General features: G+C 44.8%; 1 protein-coding gene across 4 annotated transcripts in view; it reads right to left on the bottom strand.

The window, feature by feature from the left end:
• Positions 1 to 20,001, bottom strand: part of FHOD3 (formin homology 2 domain containing 3) — a 509,300-nt gene that overhangs the window by 283,892 nt on the left and 205,407 nt on the right. The gene's annotated exons all lie outside the window — the stretch shown is intronic.

Below are 20,001 nucleotides of genomic sequence, written 5' to 3'. Positions count from 1 at the left end.
TTAATTGAACAGAAGCAATGGATGGAAAAAACAGACACTGACATGAACGTTTTAGAACTTCCACTGTAAAGGTGACTAAAATGTATCCATTTTGTTTAGCATACAGACCTCACCTACAATAGTATCAAGAATGTTTCATACACATACCTGAGGTGTTACAGGTAGGAGGGAGAGGCAGTGAGTGAATTGTGGACAATGGTGCCCAGATTTGCATCCTCAGCACCACCCTCCCTCTCCCCAGATTTCTATTTTTTGATGTTTAGAGATAATTTCTACTTGATAACCAACTAAACCCAGAAAATTAACATTGGCAAAACAAAACTCACCCTTCCACCTCAATTAGGGTTCCTTTGTTGCCTTACAGGCCCTGGACCACCATGCTGTTTGTGTCTGGACTCAGAAAGCTTGTGGTGCCTCCATTTTGCTGGGGTCTGAGGGTTGTCTCGAATACTCCTGTGGGCCCAGGGCCTCCCCAGGCAGCACAAGAAACCCAAGGGCAGCACGGTGGCTCTAGGAACTGACCATCTGCCTCAGCAATGACCCTGGAGGTAGTAACACACCCTTAGCTCGGCCTGTGGTGTTGGTTCTCAGTCACATTCAAGGTCATGTCCTGGCCCTGGACAAGGCAGACGTGAGAAGTCCTGCCTTAGTGTTCTCTGGCTTGAGATTCAGGCCAACTTCTATAACACCATTGCTCCCTCAGTCACATTTAACAATATGTGCATGTTGCAACAACAACAACCATTTGAACAACAACTCGTTCAGCCTTTGTGAACAAGGAACTAAGCTTAACACAGGACCGGCCCTCCAGAGGTCCCCATATAGCAGAAGAGCCAGTAAGCATACAGCGTTTACTAGTTAGCCAGTGGGATGGCGTTGCAATGTGCAAAAGGTACACAGGAGAAAGGGAGAGGCCAGCTCTTCGGGTGCATGTAGGGCACCTGGAAGCCTGGATTCTGCTACCTCCCCAGAACCCATGCTTGGCCCTGACTTAGGCAGCTCAGGTGCCAAAGGTTGGATTCCTGGCATTGGATGTCAGTTCTTTCCAATACAAATTATTCAACACATATTTACTGAGTACCTGCTGGGCACTGTCCTAGGCACTAGAAGTACAGTAGTGAACAGCGGAATTAGTAAGAACATAGGCTAGGTATTCTGACTGCCTGAGTTCTAGACCTGGAACCAACTGTGTGACCTTGGGCAAAGTACTTTCCCTCTCTAAGCAAAATGGGATGAGACACTGAAAATGGGAACAGACAACAGTGTATTTAGAGAAAAAAAGTTTATGTTAAATCAAGCACTGATATAATGGAATGAAATGCAAAATTTATATAAAATGTTTAGATAGAACACAAGATTTCAAAGCATTGTCATGCTGGTAGCTGCCACTTTGGGTGGGGTGGCAGAGCCATGCTCCACCCTTGTGTAAGTGGTATGGACTTGGGTGGAAGGCTTGGATTACACAGATCTAGAAGAGTATCACCACTGTGTCACACCTGGAGAAAAACCCCCATCCCTGGTGAATGCTTCTCCTTCCAGCTTCCACAGCTAGCATCTTAGAATCCTCAAATCCTGGAGAAACGAATTTAATTTTTCCCACTGTTATTTCTAACACCTAACAACATCACTTGTAACAAATAAGAATAAAGCTATCATATGACAGTAGGGGGCTACGTACACCCTGAAGAGGAGGACCAGATTTACCTAATCCAGGAGGAACACTGGTGGAAGAAACGGTCAATTCTAGGTACCTCTTCACAAGGCTTTGGTTAGAATGTCTTGCTTAAATGCTACTGGATGACAAGCAGAATCATGTCATAAGTGGACTCACAATATCATGGTTACAATCTCCTTTAGTTAGCAGTAATTCTTTCATGGCTTCTCATTTATCTAATGAAGACCATGATTAGTTGGGTTCTGTTTGTTAAGGCTTTACTACTTAGAGCTATTGTAATAATAATCAAGACTATGTTTTAAAAGGAAAATATTATAGCTACAAATGATTGCTGTGAGGCATGGAACCCCCCTTCAGTAAACAATTTGGCCTTTACTCCCAGTTCCTGAGAGCCAGACCACACCTGAGGCCAGTGAGTGGAGCCTGGGCAGATCAAGAGGGACCACCTGGGAGCCCGACGCTGGCTAAGCCCCAGAAGGCATGATGAAACCTATCGTGGCCACGTGATGAGGCCAATAAAAGCCTTGGAAGATGGAGACTCAGTGGAACTTTCTGGGTAATAATTTCCAAATATTATTGACTTCACTTTAGTTCTTTTATGGTCAGACACAATATTTTGTATGATATCAATTCTTTTAACTATATTAAGATTTGTTTTATGGCCCAGAATGGTCTATCTTGGTGAATGTCTCATGCACACTTCAAAAGAATGCGTATTCTGCTGTTATTGGGTGAACCGTTCTAAAAATATCCATTGTATCAAGTTGGGTGATAGTGGGGTTTTTTGAGTGTATTTTATGTTCTCCCTGATTTTATGTCTACTTATTCTGTCAATTAATAATAGAGGAGTGTAGAAGTCTCCACCTCTTAAGAGTGGATTTATCTATTTTTCCTTTCAATTCTATGAGTTTTTGCTTTAGATACTCATAAGCTTTGTTGTTAGATGCATCCACATTTGGGATTGCCTTGGCTTTCTGGTGAGGTGATCTTTTATCATTATGTAATGTCATTCTTTATCCCTGGCAATGTTCCATGAGTCGGAACTGACTCAATGGCAACTAACAACAACTAGGACCAAAGGCCACATTGTTTATGGCAATGGGATTGCACACCTCACAGCAGTCATACAAAACATATATATATGTTTTTATATTTAAAGTGGGTTTATTGTAGACAGCATTTAGTTTACCCAATCTGACAACTTCTGTCTCTTAATTGATATGTATTCACTGTATTTTTAACATATAGGACATCACAACTGACTCCTTGGTGGCACCAGAAGACCTCAGGGAGGTTCTGATGGTGCTCCCCACCCTTAGATAAGAAACACCCTTGTACAAATGCCAAAGCTATCTTTGGTACCAAAAAATTCTCCCCTTCCTTTTTCTGGCAAATGCCTTTCAATTAAAACAAAGTAGAATTTATATTGGAGGGCTTCCATTCCTATTGTCTTTACTTACTTATTCCAAATAAAGCTGGATAATAAAATACTACTTTTCCTAGATAATAATTCTTTTTCATACAAGAGAGTTATCACTGTAGTCTTAGAGGGAGTGTCACAAACTTCAAATGTAGTTTAGTTTTTTTAATATCAAAGTTCAAAACATCAGCTAAGGACATTACATATTTTGGCTGACAAGTCATTTAAAACATTTTGCTTTTAGATTCCATACACTGTTAAAGCACTAAGCAAGATCTGTATCAGAAATCCCACCATCTGTCATCTGTTAAGTTGTAGCTTCTTTTACCCTTCATACAAATGACTGGAAGCAAAGCTGCATTTTTGTGAACAAAGATAGCCTCTCCCAAATACTGCCAATTTTTTATTTTTCTGTGTAATCAACATTTTAACAAATGTCATGCCATCATGTTTGATATAAAAATGACCAAATATTCATTCGAAGGGACACAACTCTAGAGCACTGTTTTTTGAAAAAGACAACTCAACAAGATATTCTCTCTCTACTAAGAACCAACGCCATTATACAAAATGAAATCACAGTGCTTAATTAAAACTCAAAATTGCCATTTGTTTTTAGAAAGATAGTGGTATCAAAAAGCCTCTATGCCCAGTCTGACTTGTTCTGTTCATTCTTAACACACATTTTATGAGACACCACAGTATACCTAGGAGCTTAGGAAGGATCAAGGATGCTTGTACATGACATATATTTTGTCACTTTATGAAACGTACCATTCCTGCTGGTGGAAGATGAGACATCACGTCCAAACCAACAACTGCTGATAGCCCTTGGATGTGGCTCAAGAGAGGCCTGCACAGGCCAGAGGAGAAGCCCTCCTTCCCACGACCCAGATCCTGGCTTCCTTGCTGCACAGCTAATGATGCCATGGGAGGCTGATCTGGATAGTGGCTACTCTGAGTTCAAGAAACTGAGCATTGCATTTGTGTTGCATCCAGGCCTCTCCATACAGAAAGTCTGACTCACCATGTCTCTGCAGGCCCCTTCAGCTTAGGCTAGAGTATGAAAGGCTCACCTAGGCACAGTGTCCAGCCTGCCAGCTTCCCAAGAGGATGCTTGACCTCAGTCTTGGATCTGTTTTCTACTGAACTTTGATCCCTCCCCTTCTTTAGAACCAGCCTATCCATGCAGAATTCAGGTGTGATTCTCAGTCCTGGGCTGTGTGGGTATGTGCAAAACTTCTCAGACACGGGAGGACTGGTAACCTTGCTGTACTCTTGTCCTGCCATCAGTCTCTGGCTGGGTCTGTTCTTGCACGTATGTGTGTGCACAGATGACTTCAGCCTGTGGATGGTTGGAGCAGTGCATGCCTGTACACTGTGAAGACTACCCTAATGGGCCTCAAGGAAGGCAATCCCCAGTGTATTCAACAGGCAATGGAAAAGAACGCAGACTCCCTATGGGAGCAGGAGGAGGGGCCTGGAGCCCACCCTAAGCCAGCAAGAGAGCAGCTCCAGAAGCTTCGTCTGTGAGGTATGCCAACTTATTCCATGACTTCATAGAGGTTCTCCCTTTTCCTCTTTGTCCACCTCAGCTGGAAACACAGCTAATAGGGAAGAGTATAAGGAAGGAGATGGTCCCTGCAGCCCCAGACTCAGCTCAAGAGCTCTAAGTCAGAGTACTAAGGACAGGGTGTCTGAATGAATAAAAATGAATGTGGGTCCCTTCCTGGTAAATATCAAAACAGCACAACAGTAAAACTCAAAGCAAGATCCTCATCTGTAAAATGAGGGGCTGGGATCAGGTTGAAGACCACAGGTTTGCCATTCTCCTAATACTTTGGGATTGCCAGGTGGAAGGTGTGCCAAGAGGACCACCTGAGCACAGCCCCAAGGGAGAGCTAGCAGTTCATGAGAGTTTCGGTTGTTCAAGATCGCCTGGAAGATGCGGTGCCAGTTCCCGCATCGGGGAGATGTGTGTGTGCGTGGGAGAGAGGTGATGCTACATCCATTATTTTTAGCCTCAGCACAGCCCATGCTTGGCCAATTAATGAAAGAAGGAACGTGTGCATTTCTTCTCCTGCCCCCTGCCAAGTTCAATCTGCACAGGGTGCCACCATTTGTATACATTAGCCTTTGAGTTAATGGCAATGAGGAGCCTACAGTGGTGGGGAGAAGGAGGAGTTGTAATCAGAATGTTATCTGTTAAAGTTCTTCCGACTGCCCTCACCGCACCTTTTCACTCCATATTTCTTGCCTTTAAAAATGAAATTTGTTCCTTGAAGAGATTCAATTAATGTGTTACACTCTAAACTAGCTTATAATAGCAAGGACTAGAGAGCAAATTAATTAAAGGCCATTGGGGACCATTCCTGCTTAGTCGCTGACAGACCCCCCTGTGGCCCACAAATACCAGTGCTTAAAGGCACAGCCAAAGGGGTGCTGTGCTTCCTGCTCAGCCAAGAGAGCAATGAAGAAAACCTCAGTACGTGGGGAAAGAAAGACCAAAGCACTAGAAGCAACTGGTGAGAAAACGGAAGCAAATTTACATCGGTGAAAGAATGTGGAGGCAAGAAGTCAAAACCACCTTTGGGAATTTCAAGGATAAGAGGAGAGTGAAAGGTCTATCTACAACATCCGGCTTCCAGGCTCACAGAAGTCACTGATGTTAAGACTAATTATCACGGCACATCCTTCTCTCACCAAGTGGTGAACACATCAGCCAAGCACGCCATGGGAGCACCTGAACCAAGCACCCAGAAGGCTCCCCTCTGTACAGGTGAGACAATTACCTTCCTTTTAGGCTGCTGCAAAATATACCACATTTTGAGAGACGTATTCCTAGCAAAATGCCCAAGCCTACACTCAAAAATCTGTTTGCACTACCTACAGAGAATATTGCCCTCAGAATTTCTCGGGTGCAGCAATGATAAATGGGCCTCTCATTTGCCAGGTGTTTAGCTGTGTGACAGTTGCTCTCAGACTCACCAATCAGAGAGCTTCGGTGAGGAACAAAAACTCTGTGAAACAGGACAAAGATAGCTTGCAGAAATCGGTGGCCAAGCCTGGTTTGTGCTATTTTTCCAAGCCAGAAAGCATGCAACCCAAGTAACTGTTAGCACTGGGTGAGCTGAAAAGAATTCCACCCCAGAAATTCTTCCTATGAATTCAAATGTGCCGCACAATCCCCTGGTGACCAGGAAATACAGCCCATTTCACCCTCCCTCTATTGCTTCATTATTACGTACTGATATTTTAGAGAAAAAAGTGGCATGGTAAAAACTTTATTTTTCAGTGAAAAAATCTGTTTGGTCAGACTTCAGAAATCATTCTTCCCAATGAATTTTTAAGCTTTTTGGAGCCATGGGCTCATTTGAAAGTCAGATCAAAGTTGTAGGAAAGCGTTCAGACACATAAAATGTTGCACCCAGTTCCAGAGGGTACAGGTACTCAGAAGCTTTGTGTGGACCTTTGGGGGATTCTATGGGCCATGGGGTAAGAATCCCTAATCTAATCCAACATCTTTACTTTACAGGTGAAGAAACTAAGGCCACAGAAATGAAATAACCAGCCCATGTCACGTAGTTACTGGCCCCAGTGCTGGGATTGGAGGATTGGGATGAGGGGAAAAATAAGTGAAAATGGCTAATGGAAGTGGAATTGACCATACGTTCTATTCATAAAATAAAAATGTGGTAAACAACTGAGCCACTCAAACTTGCTCACCCTCTAATCATGACATTCATGTCACCATGTAAATTCAGAGAGAAACACACACACGTACAAAGGTAAGAGCTTTTGTCCTGGGGAGGGGGTTTCCATGAGAACCTGACTCACCACTTCGGCCCATGGGGATGGAGAATAGGGGATGAGCAAGGGTAATCCCTAATTAGTGGTGAGACAGACCATTTAGCTCAAGGATGAAGAGGTTAAACGTGACCCAGGACAAGGTCATGAGACCTTGTCCTATTTACCTAGGGCTGCCATAGCGGAAATACCACAAGTAGGTGGCTTTAAAGAACAGAAATTTATTTTCTCACAGTTCAGGGGCTGGAAGTCCAAATCAGGGCATGACTCTAAAGGGACATCCTTCCTTGTCTGCAGCCCAGTGAGTTCCTTGGCATTCCTCAGTGTTCTTTGGCGTCTACCTTCCCCTCGTGTGTCTCTGTGTGTATTCTGCTGTTTTTATAACTCAGCAGTGATTAAGTTAGGAGCCACCCTACTCTGGTATAACCTCTTTAACACAACAAAAGAAAATCCCTATTTCCAAACAGGGTCATACTTACAAGTACCAGATTTCAATACATATTTTTAGGGAATACAATTCAATCCACGACAGACCCGAAGAGACAGAAGACTGATTAAGGAGACCTTATTTAACCCAAATTCCTTTGGAGTAGACTCATACTTTTAATACTTATGAGTAACACAATCCTTATAATAATCCTTAATCGATTATATACTAAATAGGTACTATGCTGAGCACTAGGGTCACAGAGGTAAGTGAAGACAGTTTCAGCCATCAAAATAGTTTAAGGCTTAGTGGGGACACAGATATGTCCACAAATAATGGCAATGCCATGTGAGAATGGCCGTGCTAAGGGACCACAGAGGAAGGAGTGGCACCACCTGTGAATCTGGGGCTGGAGAATAGAGCTTCAGGGGAAGTGACATTGAAGAGGCTTTGAAGGCTAAATAAAAATTAACTATGGTGAAAGTGCTGTGAAAAAGGGGAACCAGAGGTAGAGAAGAACCTAGACAGCTGGAAAGGGAAGCAGGGTAATCAAAGAAGATGGCCACTTTAGAGGGTCTGGTACATCAGCAGGAGTGTAACAGTAGGGTGATCATGCTGGAGATGCAGGGAGAGCCCATGCTGGGAGGGCCCCATGGTGCAATGCTGTGCAGTTTCAACTTTATGCCTCACAGGCAATGACAGAGGGCCCCAGAGGGATTTTAAACAAAGAAGGAATCTGAGGAGACAGAGCTTTATCAAGTTCACTGCCAGCATGGCCAGCTGGGGCAGATAGATTAGAGTGGGGGAGTGGCTAGAAGCAGAAACCAGTTAGGAAACTTTGGACTAGCCTGGGCAAGGGGTGGTGAGCCTGGACTTGAAGAGTGGGGATAGCAAGAAAGGCTGACTTGAGAGATATTCAGGAGACAGAACCAATGGAACATGGGGAGTGAAGGAGTCCCAGACCTCCAGCTTGGGCAACTGGATTTGTAGATAGGGAGGCCACTCCCTGAGAAACGGGACACAGATGAACACACGCAATCTCTGCCAGCAAGCACTGCCACTGCCACTGCCCCTGCCCCAAATGGACCCACTCGTAAGACAGCTGAACACTGTCCTTGATTCTCTGGGTGCCCATCTGGGGTCAGAAGAGGCCCTGCTCTTGGCCCTTCATGCCTCAGCCTGCAGTAGTTGTTTTCCTGCTTCCTCTACCTCACCACTCCCTGAATGCCAGGTCAGCTCTTCCTGGAGAAGCCCTCTTCACCTTCCCAAACCCTTCTCTGTAAATTCATGGTATTCGCCTGTATTGTAACACTTGCCACACAGGGCTGCCCCTGCTGTACGCAAGTGTTACAACTGTGGCAACAGTTTTGATGATTGTTGTCTAGTACTTGAGTTGTCTCTTTTTTAGTCCTACAGTCATCCATTGTCCTCGTTTTTGTCATAGAGTCAGTATTCATCAAATACCCTCTACGTGTAATGATTCTTTTGCAACTCTACCACCTCACTAAACTGTTAGCCCCTTGATGGAGTTTATATTCCCAGTACCTAATACCTCAAAAAACGATTCATTAACTAATGGGTCAAGTTGACCGTGAGGGCTGGAGAGAACCCATACAATACAGGTTCCCAACGCGTACAACATCTGGCCCAGTCACAACTTTATGATTTAGCAAATCCTTGGTGGCACAGTGGCTAAAGAACTCGGCTGCTAACCAAAAGGTCAGCAATTTGAATCCACCAGCCACTCTTTGGAAACCCTATGGTATTACTATACGTCAGAATTGGCAACAGGTTTTTGTAAGAATATTCTGGAGTCTTCGTTTCTATGAGTGGGCCCAGCCCCACAAAGACATGGCCCCATTCTTCCAAGTCCCTCTGGCCACATTGCCAAAGAAGACCTGAAAATTATACCCAAAGGTAGGCCTCACAGGAAGTGAGATGCCGAGAGCCTGGAGATTATTAAAGGCTCCCTGCTCTTTACAACCTCTTCTGCACACGTGGCATTTCCATTAGTCCTCTTTTCATGCACTCTTTTGTGATTTCCCCAGAGCCATCTCCATCCAGGCTGTCTTCCCTCCAGTCCCTGGCAGTGTCTGGCACAGGGCTGGTGCACTGTAAACATGGGCGGATGTACATGTTATACTGTTGAAAGCCAGAGATCTGTTCAGCTGGCCTTCAAAAGTTCCAGGTATGTCTATGCATGTGCCTTGCGCAGGTTTGTAGCCTGCTCTGCAATACCAAAGGGCAGGGCAAAGAGAACTTTAAGGATCCTGAACATGCCAGGATGCTCCTTTGTAGCCTGTAGCAGGCAGTTCACACTTTTTCCTTCTTTCCTTCCTTCAAGTAATCACTGACCTCTTAATATGTTCCAAGGGCCATACCAGGCAGGGGAGTAAAAAGACACAAGAGGCATGACCCAGGTTTCAGGAAGCTCACAGTCAGCAGCCAGGAGAGAGGACAGCCCAGAATGGCGGGCACAGTGCTGAGGAGGAGCAGAGCGAGGTGCCAGATACAGGAGCCCCCTTGGGGCGGGGCGGCAGGCTGCCTCCAAGTAGCTGATGACCAACTGGCCGAAAAAGACTTTAAATCATGCAATTATGTGCAAAGCTGTTTGTCTGCCGTTAACATCCCTCTGAGTCCCTCCCACCCAGCTCTACACAATTTTTGGCTTGTTATCTTGGGAGTCACTCCCCTGGCCCTCATTCTTTGTCACCCAGGGAGACAGCCTAGGCGGAGGGATTCACCTCCAGTTCTGAACTAGTTTGTAGGAAATTATTTTTCCCCCTGAATTTAAGGGAGTTAGTTAGCTTTGGGATCCCAGTAAAGTGTACTTCCGCCTGCTCCCATCTTTGCTTTTCCAAAATTATCCCTTCTCAGGGGTAAATAGGCTGCAGTCAGCTACAGCACACCATGTAATAAACTGAGATTCTGTTTAAAAGATGTCTTCTTTTTTCCCAGGATCAAAGACTGTTAGAGAGAGAGAGAAGGGTCCCCAGAGACCATGCAGTCCTACTGTTTCCGTCTGCGAAGAAGTTAAAGAGCCTGCCCGATCTGAGGCAAACCCATACACATTTGCCAAGAGGGGTCAGCACCTCAACACCACTCCTTTAAAAAAAGCTGCTGACCCAGGGTAATTAGATCATTAGCATCTGAAAGACGGAAAACACTGACGCAACCAAGTGAAAACCAAAAACCAGGTGATGAGGACAGTTCACTATAGGCCTCCTTCACTTGAGGGCTCACTCCCCCCTCTCTGTCACCGTCTCTCTTACTCCTGTCAGTGGCCTGGCCACCACCCTACTGCCTTCTCCCCAGCCCTTTAGTTTCTCCCTCTCTCTTTCTACATTTCCTTCTTCCTTTGTTCTCTCTTCCTCTAATGAGGAATCTGGAGAACTTTAAAATTCTTATTTTATTTCTGGACTTGTATAATTCCCTTTCTTAATCTTAAAGTTACGTTTAAATGTTTAAATTTGTGTAACCTTTTGAGATTACACATATTTCTCTTTCTAGTTGTCTTTCTAAAACAACAAGCCTCGAGGCCCAGTTGGTTTAGCACAGTGCGGTGTTTTTCTCCTGAGGCGCCCACAGTACAATGGCAGTCGAGGCCCTTCTCACCCTCTGGCAGTGCACAAAGGGAAGGAGTTTTCCTCAATAAGCCCATTCTCTCTCATGCTTCTGGAAACATCCAGAGTCCCTGGTGGTATCCACAGGAGACCCATCCCTCTCAGTTGGGTGTGAAGCACGACTCTGCTTTACTCTGGTGGGAGAAAATCTAGGCAAATGAGGCCATTCCAGCACGAGGAGGCTCATGAGCAAAGGCCCAAAACCACAAACTCACCCCTCCATCTGCTGAGGATGCACATGGACAACTACTCAGTGCTCTCACCAGCAACGACTGCAGCTGCGGCTGACCTACTGTGGCCTCTGCCAGCCACTCCACTCCCACCAGGCTCAGCTCACAGCACCTGCCACCCTCGGCCCTACCCTCCTCTTCTGCCCACCCTTTAGGGTTTTTTCTTCTCCTCGCTTGCCTTTTCCTGGACTCCTTGCTGGCACAGCCCTCACCCTGCACCAGGTACTCTGCCCTGGACAATACCACCCTCCAGACTCCTAAATCAAGGTTTGCATTTCAGAAGAGACTCCTCTCTGTGTCTGTTTTCTTACCAGTAAAACTGGGTTAAAAACACACATTCACAGACATTCTGAAGGGATGTGATAATCAACACAATAATGTGAGTAAAGCACCAGGCACATCTTAGGTGCTCAAAAAGATGACTTCCCCTTCTCTCTCCAACCTCAAAGGCTCCAGTGGTATTTCTTGAAAATGCCTATGCTCCTGTGTATAGGGAATCACTGAGGCCTTCCCATGGGCACCGCACTGAGGCTAAGGGAGTACACACTCCATCATCCATCCGGTTCTCCTAACTGTCTGAGGAGAAGGTCAACTGAACTCAGACAGCCCTGGCTGGGCACTGGGGAGCCTCTCCATGGCACAATCACACCCTCAAAGAGAGGGCCTCTTCCTTCCTGGGGTCAATGGCTCTTGACAGGGAAAATGTTCACCATCCCTGCTCTAAACACTTTGAGAAAAAGAAGTATCCGTCTAATCCTTGGAGAGAAGATAAGGATCATTAGCTGGGGTCAAAAGGGAACAATTTGGCATCAATCATGTCACCAAGCAGAGATGGCAGAATTCAGTAGTTCACCTGACCTACCCCATGGGGCCAGGGCTCTTCCTTTAAGTATTTTTCAAGATGGAAACAGTCATTAATCTATGGCGAGTATTATATAACACAAGCAAAATTAAACCAGAGAAAAGATTGGGTTTTTAAAACAACTGTTTTGACTAGAGTTTATTCATTGACCAATTCATGGGGGGGGGGGGGGGCAGACACAGTATAAGAATATACTATTTTTACAATTAAGTGCAGCAACCCCTAAATATTGATTTTGTCATGGAACAAATTCATAGCTGAACTGAAGGGTTACACACATGAAGGTGAAAAGCTGCATACAGATTCTCTCAGACTTCATGCTACTTTCTCTCTGCATTCATTTCCAGGCTGTGTAGGTCCTGTGCCAAGGAAGACTCAGTCGAGAGCCACATCCTACAGCGAGGCAAGCTGTCACAGTGAAAATGCAAAATGACCTGAGCATAGCTTTTCATCCTCTCTGTGGTAACAGCTAGGTGAGTCCAAGATTAGGAAACAATTTGGATGTGGCTTCAAATTACAGAGAAGAGAAAAGGCCTACTTAGGGTTAGGTGCCTCAATGAAATGAGTATTTCCTAACCCAATACTTAATCAATATTTCCTAACAAAATCAGCTATTTGCCTAACTATAACTGTCCCACCGAGTAACAAAGTTACTGAGTGACATCATATAGGGAGCGGAGGCTTGACATTCTGAACTTCCTGCAAGCAGTTACTTGAAGGGAAAGGAGCCCCAGAAGCATTGCACCCTAGCACTGAAGGACACCATAGAGTCTTTTAGGTCATCCCAAAGGATATTAAGTGGAAAACCGCCTGCGTGGATTGAAGCAGAGGTGCTGCAGCCCTGGCAGAAGAGTCCAGCAGGAGGAGCACTGGCTCCAGGGTCAGGGGTGTAGGGGTCTCACCACAGCTCTGTCACTGACTATCTACGTGTCTTTAGACAAAACCCTTAATATCTCTGGGCCTCATTTTTTTCCATCTGTCAAAAGAAAAGGTTAACATTATTCCGTTAGAGTGACTAAAATTCAGTCTGACCATACGAAGTGCTAGTGAGAACGTGGAGCAACTGGAACTCCCCATACTCTGCAGGTAGAATGTAAAATAGGGCAACCACTATGTAAACTGTAGTTTCCTATAAACTTAAACATGCACCTACCCACTTCTAGGGCTTTCCACAAGGAAAATGAACACTTACATACATAAAGCTATCTCACCAAGATTCATAGCCTCTTCATTCACAATGGCAAAAAAAAAAAAAAAAACTATTGGAAACCAGTGAATAGGTAAACAAATGGTGGTACATCTGTACAACGGAACGCTAATTAGCAATTAAAAAAAATTGTTGATACATGCAACATGGATAAATTTCAAAAACGCTATGCTGAGTGAAAGAAGCCAGATACAAAAGAGTACATACTGTATGATTCCATTTAAGTGAAGTTTTACAAAAGGCAAATATAATCTACACTGATAGAAAGCAGATCAGCGCTTGCCTGGCTTGGGGGTGGGGAGGGCTGACTGGGAAGCTGCACAAAGGAACTTTTGGGAAAATGTTCTATATCTTGACTGTGATGATATATACAGTTGTCAAATGTCATTAAACTGTATATTTAAAATATGTGCATTTATTTCATGTAAATTATTCCTCAGTTTATAAAAGGGGGGTTGATCCTACATGGCCTACAATTCTTAGTTCTAACTCTTAACAGATTTATTTACCTCAAGTAACTTGTTTCCTTTCTCTATAACACCCTGCATAAGATGTTATGAAAACTTAAAAAGGCATCACTATAAAACATCCTATGGATATAATAAATGAACACAAAAATTATTACTGATCATGAAGACAGCAAAAGTGCAGATAGCATAAGTGGTAATGCAAAGGCTGAGCTGCAAGTGCTGACCACATGGGTTGTGGGTGAGAGAGGAGGAGTCAGGCTGGGCTAAAGCAAGGGTGGTCTCCACCATCCAGAGGAAGCCTTGATAATGGTCACCAGGAAGATGGAGAAATGAAGGAAGTTGTACTCTGCTCACTACCAGGTTTTGGTATACAAAGATCAGCAAACATGGTCTCTCCCTTAAGGAACTTAAGAGTCTAATAGGAGAGACAAGCCCTCCAACAGAACCGTTCAGTTATAACGCACCAAACAACAAAACAGATGAGTCCTAGCACCCAGGGAAGTGGTCCTCAGCCATCTTGGGTTTCAGAGAGGTTTACAGAACAGAAGCCCCCTGAGCAAATTCTAGGAAAATGAATCAAAGGTGAATAAAGGCAGGGAAGGCTTTCTAGGCTGAGGGAACAGAATGTAATGGGCAAGAAGGAGTGAGCCATCCTGGTGCAGCTGGGGGTCTTTGTGGTCCCCATCAATGAGAGGAGCCCTGGATGAGCAGCATCATTATACTTCTCAGGACTAGACACAGGGTCTTTCCTGGGATAGTGATCAGTCATGCTCATAGTAGGCTGGCTGAGCAATGCTTTTCTGATATTTACTCACCCAACACTAAGCTGTCCATTATGTCCCATGCTCCATGCTAAGTTTCAGGCTCCCTGAGGTATGGATGGTGTCTTGCCATTTGTTGTCAAAATAAAGCACTACCACGACACCTCTCTATACCTGTGTACTTCTGGGACCAGGCTGAGTCTGGCTTCCTCTCTACTCCAGGGTCTGAGCTTCAGCTCCACATTGGAGTCCAACTGCTTCACCTGACTCAGCTCAAAGAAGAAACTGCTGGGGCAGCCCCTGGATTTCCAAGGGCTCGGAGCACTGAAGTGTGGATCACCCACAGGCTTTGGACCACATATGGGCTCCACAGGCTCACTTATTTGCTCTCATTCACTCACACATACTCCTTTTCTCCTTTCGCTCTCTCTCTCAAAGTGGCTCTGCCATCATTTACACTAGGGTCTGAGTTCAGTGGGTCTTTGAAAGAAAGAGTCTCAACCACAAGCCACTGACAGGAAAAGACAAGCAAATGGGCACACTTTTCTACCACCACAATGTAGTCATCAAATCACCCATGAATCAGGGCAGGCCCATCACTGGTCGAATTATCTTCAGGCAGAGAAAGTCAATAAACTTCTGACTGGTACATGATAACAGCCAGGACATGTGGGTGGGAAGAGGGTGCTTAAAATACATTTGCAAAGAGATGAAGTGATGGCTTGTGGTGCCCTACCACCCACACACCCCCAAATGCCCCAGCTCCATACACTCACACCCCTCACCAACCCTACCCCCCAAACCCCCCATTCCTGAGAAAGCAGCTGCCATTCTTTTCCAAGGACAGATGTGTTACGAGGGTAGAAAGGCAAGCCAGTGATATAAGAGTGTGAGGCTGGCTCCACCATACCCTCTGTGAGAACCATTATCCTGCTGGCAATTCCAGATGCATGGCTATGAGGATGGGTGGCATTTACACCTACAGAATCAGGAAAGGGATGCTGGAAAGGATGGCTCTTTGCCGCCTCCAGTGCATTACCCCTGAGCCTTTGCCCTTCCTCCACACAGACCGGAGCCACAGACAAGGAAAAAGTCCTCAGTAATCTTTGTGGTCGGACAGCAGGGCCCCAGGCTTGACCACAGCCCCACGAGGCTGGAGCTTTTTCCTGTGTCCACATATGGCCTCAGGAAGAGACATAAACACCCATCATTATACAACACTTTAAGGCTCCCTCAAACATGGACTGGAGATAGAGGTGCCATTAAAATGAAACCATAGCACCCAAACTGTTACTTTGCCTGCAAAGAAGCAGAGTGTTCAGGGCTTTTTTTCCCCCTAGACTGAAAATTACAAAGAAGCCTGTTTTTATATTCTCATTGAGACCTAAGGCTATCAGATTTTTAGCCTTATTTCACCAGTTATTGCCTGTATTTAGAGGCTATTTAAAAAAAATCTACCTTAAAACAAGGGAACACCTTTAGCATTTCCATGAATCAAATTAAGACTCTAGAGAGCAACTCCTCCCTGTCCATCCCCAGATGAGGCATGTGAGGCGCACACAAGGGGTCCAGGCACACCCTACCTTCAGTTGCAAAGAAGATCATCAGAAACTTGAGCTATACATTTCTGTGACATATATCAAAGGAACTGGGCAAGTAAAGAGCAAGAGGTTTCAAGAAACCAGCAACAAAAGGGAAGCAATGAGAGGAGGGGGCTGTCTACGTGACAGGCCTCTCCAAACTAAGAGTTACCCACACTAGGATGGTCACCTGCCTGTGATTTATTTTTCAACAGTCCAGCATTAATAGCTGATGCGCGTGTTATTTTCACCTTCTCCCTCGGGCAGTGCTTCTCACACTTGAATGCACCCAGCAATCACTGGAGGGAGAGCTGGGGAGGTCTTGTCATGTGAAGATTCATATCCAGCAGAATCTGAGAGCCTGGTGAAACAGATGGTGCCTGTGTGGCTGATGGACGGTCTGAGGACCACTGCCCTCAGGGCATTTAGTTAACACCTGAAGCACTTGTAGCAGAGGCCTACCCACCACGGTGGCCAGTTAGAACTTGAAGGAATCCTATCAGGGGTAGCTACTACAAACACTTCCAATACTGCTCTCTAAACCTGCGCCAGAGGGCTCATTAGCCAGCATCGGAGGTGATAAAGTATTCTTCCAGTGGCGAAATGGATGGTATTCAAGGTAGGTCATTAGCTAGGAAGAGCATATAGGCACCTCCACCCATTAACTATAGCTAACCTCCCAGTCAGGCCTTCACCTAAAAACCGGGGGTAATACAAAAGCTGCCCTGCCCGTGTGAAGACACTTGGTAATGTACTTTACTAGCACCAATTATGACTTGTTTCACCTGAGAATAAGGAAAAGCGAGAGTCAGAGATGTGGAGTCCTCTACCACTCATGTGCTCTTGACAATACCCAGCAAATAGATTTTATCTACAGCAAAACACAGAAAGAGGATGGGTTTCAAAGGGAACATGGGTGTGGACTTATTATCACTCTCCTTTCCTTCCTCAGGTCAGAGACCTGGGTTGTGTTGACTGGCCCCAGAGAGTATTTCTGATCTCGACTCAGCCCTAGGACTTTGTGGTTTGTCGGCCAGTGCCAGCCAAAACCATACCTGCCTCTCCACCTGCTACACTGCCCTGCTGGCTTTCCATGGCTTTTACTGACCAAACAAAAGCACAGTCCTCTGGGCAGCTTGGGGAGCCGGGGAGCTGCACTTAAATTGAGGCTCCAACTCTCTTCCTGGTTCTGAGCTCAAGTATCTCTGAGGCATCAGTGCCTCAGAGAAGGCTGCATTGTGACCCTTGGCGATTGCTTTTTTACTGCACTTGAGCCATGTGTTCTAAACCTGTGGGTCTTCTACAGTGTTCTGTGTTTCTTAAGTGCTGACCTTGGAATAGAGTCAATTCAGTTCAAGCCAACAAACATTTTATGAGGTGTGGGGGGAAAAGGTTAAAAAAAAAAAAAAAAAAAGGCAGTAAGCTTGCCCTAAGGGAGCTTGTCAACTGGCGTGCTAGCAATTGCTTTGACGTCCACAGGAGGACCAAGGCTAGAGCTCGGGCTAGAACACCTGTGGGCAGCTGTCTAGTCTCTCCTACACCACAGCCTTCCTGTGGCAAGGAATCCTACATCCAGCCATTTCTTGCCACTCCCCTGCTATACACCTCCCTCTCCCCATCGAGGAAACCCTGGTGGCGTAGTGGTTAAGTGCTATGGCTGCTAACCAATAGGCTGGCAGTTCGAATCTACCAGGTGCTCCTTGGAAACTCTATGGGCCAGTTCTACTCTGTCCTGTTGGGTCACTATGAGTCAGAATCGGCTTGATGGCAATGGGGTTGGGTTTTTTTGGTTTTCTCCCCATCTAAGCAATCATCCCTTGCCTGGGCCTTGCAGTGGTCTCCTGGCTTGTTGTCCTGCTTCTGCCCTTATCCCCATGTGGCTCACATCCCCAGCCCCTTACCCAACCACCCCCTTCTGGGTGATGGCATCCCTGGCTACCCTATTTAAAATCTCTGACATGCACTCAAATACATACATTTAAAACCACTTCCCTGCTTTTTCTCTGAGAGCAGTTATCATTATCACACTATGGCTTTTACTTATTTACCTTGTTTATATGTCTCTCCCACTGAAAAGTAATCTCCACAGGGCAGGGATTTTTGTCTGCTTTAGGTATTGTTATACTCCCAGGACCTGAAACAGTGACTGATATGTAATAGGCACAGAATAAATTTTTGTTAGGTGAATGAAAGAATCGGTATCCTGCTTCCTTTTCCTCTTATCTTATGAACAAGATGTTTGAAGTCTGTTTTCATCCTTTCTTTTTTATAATTTCCAAGAGCTGGGAACAACACTCAGGATTTTTAAGACATACAAAGTGTCAGGCACACCCACCTTCCGCTAATTCCTTAAACTTCGACCCATATCCTGGCATAAAATCGTAAGCAAGCATCCTTTGCCTCAGTCCCCATTGGAATTAAGAAAAAATGAACTAATCTGTGCTCACTTTCAACAACATGAATGGCAGAGTAACTGGTTCAGAAAGACTGCTTCTGATTTGGCAGAGTAAGGACTTTTTATTCAGTGGGTAGGAGGGAAGGAATGCCTTTTAAAATGTCAACCATCAGATAAAAATACCCTTGTGTCTGGTGGCTTATATAAAAATTGTGTTTAAACTATTTCCAACATTAATTTCCATATTGAATTAACTTGGGATGCAATGATGAAAGTCAATTTTTTATTAATTTACATTTTGTGTGTATTTTGAGGTAAGATGCTATTTCAAAATGTCAGGAGACAAAAATGTTTGCTTGGTATCTGTCCATGGTACCAGTGGAACTCAGATACCCCCGTTTTGGGAGCCATGTAAAAAAATCTCCATGTTACAACCAAGCTGGGTGGGAAAGTAGATGAAGAAGGAGAGGAGAGAGAAGGAGGGAGGGAGGGAGGGAGGGAGGGAGGGAGGGTGGTGTATGCGGCGCCCCAAAAGCAGAGTCTTCCACCTTTTCCCCAGTCAAGTTACAACAATGTAAGGAAATTTAGCAATTTCAGCCGGAGGACCTCATGTTAATACTCCCTTTCTCTTCATTGTCTTCTTCCATACCCCACAACCTTAGGGAAGTTTTGGCTCACTGAAGAGCTGGGTCCAGGAGGAGGCCTTTCAAGGGTGGTTTACAGCTGACTGCAGGAATTCGTCAGGCAATTTACTAAGAAAAGAGATGCAGAAGGCACACAGAAAGCACAATGATTTTCCACCACCCCTCTCCTTCCCTCAGTCATGTTGCTTTTCTCCTTCAGTGAAAGACAAAAGCTCCAGGAAATTGAGGTTTATTTCGAGCACCAGCTAGAGAATGCCTTAAAAGCCTAAAAAAAAAAGGAGTTATACCCTTCAAAAGCACAAAGACTCTGAGTACCTCCAGCCCAGCCCAGCTTTCCCTGGAAATGGCTTGAATTTCCAGAAAGAAGTCTGAATGTTTTTCTAATGCCAGGAGGAACGAAGGCTCAAGATAGGAGAGTAAAACTACTAGAATCTCAACTCAAGAGACAAAAGCAGAGAGGGTAAATGGAGGCAATTCATGATGTGGTGGTGAACTTCGAGCTTGTGACTAATGTCTGCTTATGCACATGCATTTTATATGCTTTGCATTTTATGTGCAAATTAATCACTAATATTGAGGTTGGTCTGTTCTATTGAACCAGGCTGCTGCAAAGACATAAATTAAGGACCAAATGCTGTTTCTTTAGTACAATTTGTTTTGCATGTGAAATCTGGCCACTATGGTGAGCAAGAAGACTAAAGTTACTTCCCTACATTTTTAGAGACAGAAACTTTAAGCCTCCAGAATAAAGTTAAAAACCTGTCAATAAGTGGGAAAGGTCTTTAAATAACTGAAATATCTGTCAACAAAGATACCATATTTACCCAAATAACATGCATTATACTTTTTGTCAACCTCACACGTTATTTTCATAAGCTCGCTACGCCAATTTTTTTTTTT

This window comes from Elephas maximus, chromosome 11 (genome assembly GCF_024166365.1).
Source record: "Elephas maximus indicus isolate mEleMax1 chromosome 11, mEleMax1 primary haplotype, whole genome shotgun sequence".
In the NCBI taxonomy this organism is placed as follows: domain Eukaryota; kingdom Metazoa; phylum Chordata; class Mammalia; order Proboscidea; family Elephantidae; genus Elephas; species Elephas maximus.
Note: the sequence above shows the minus strand (reverse complement) of the source record. Positions and strands in the feature narration are given on the sequence as shown.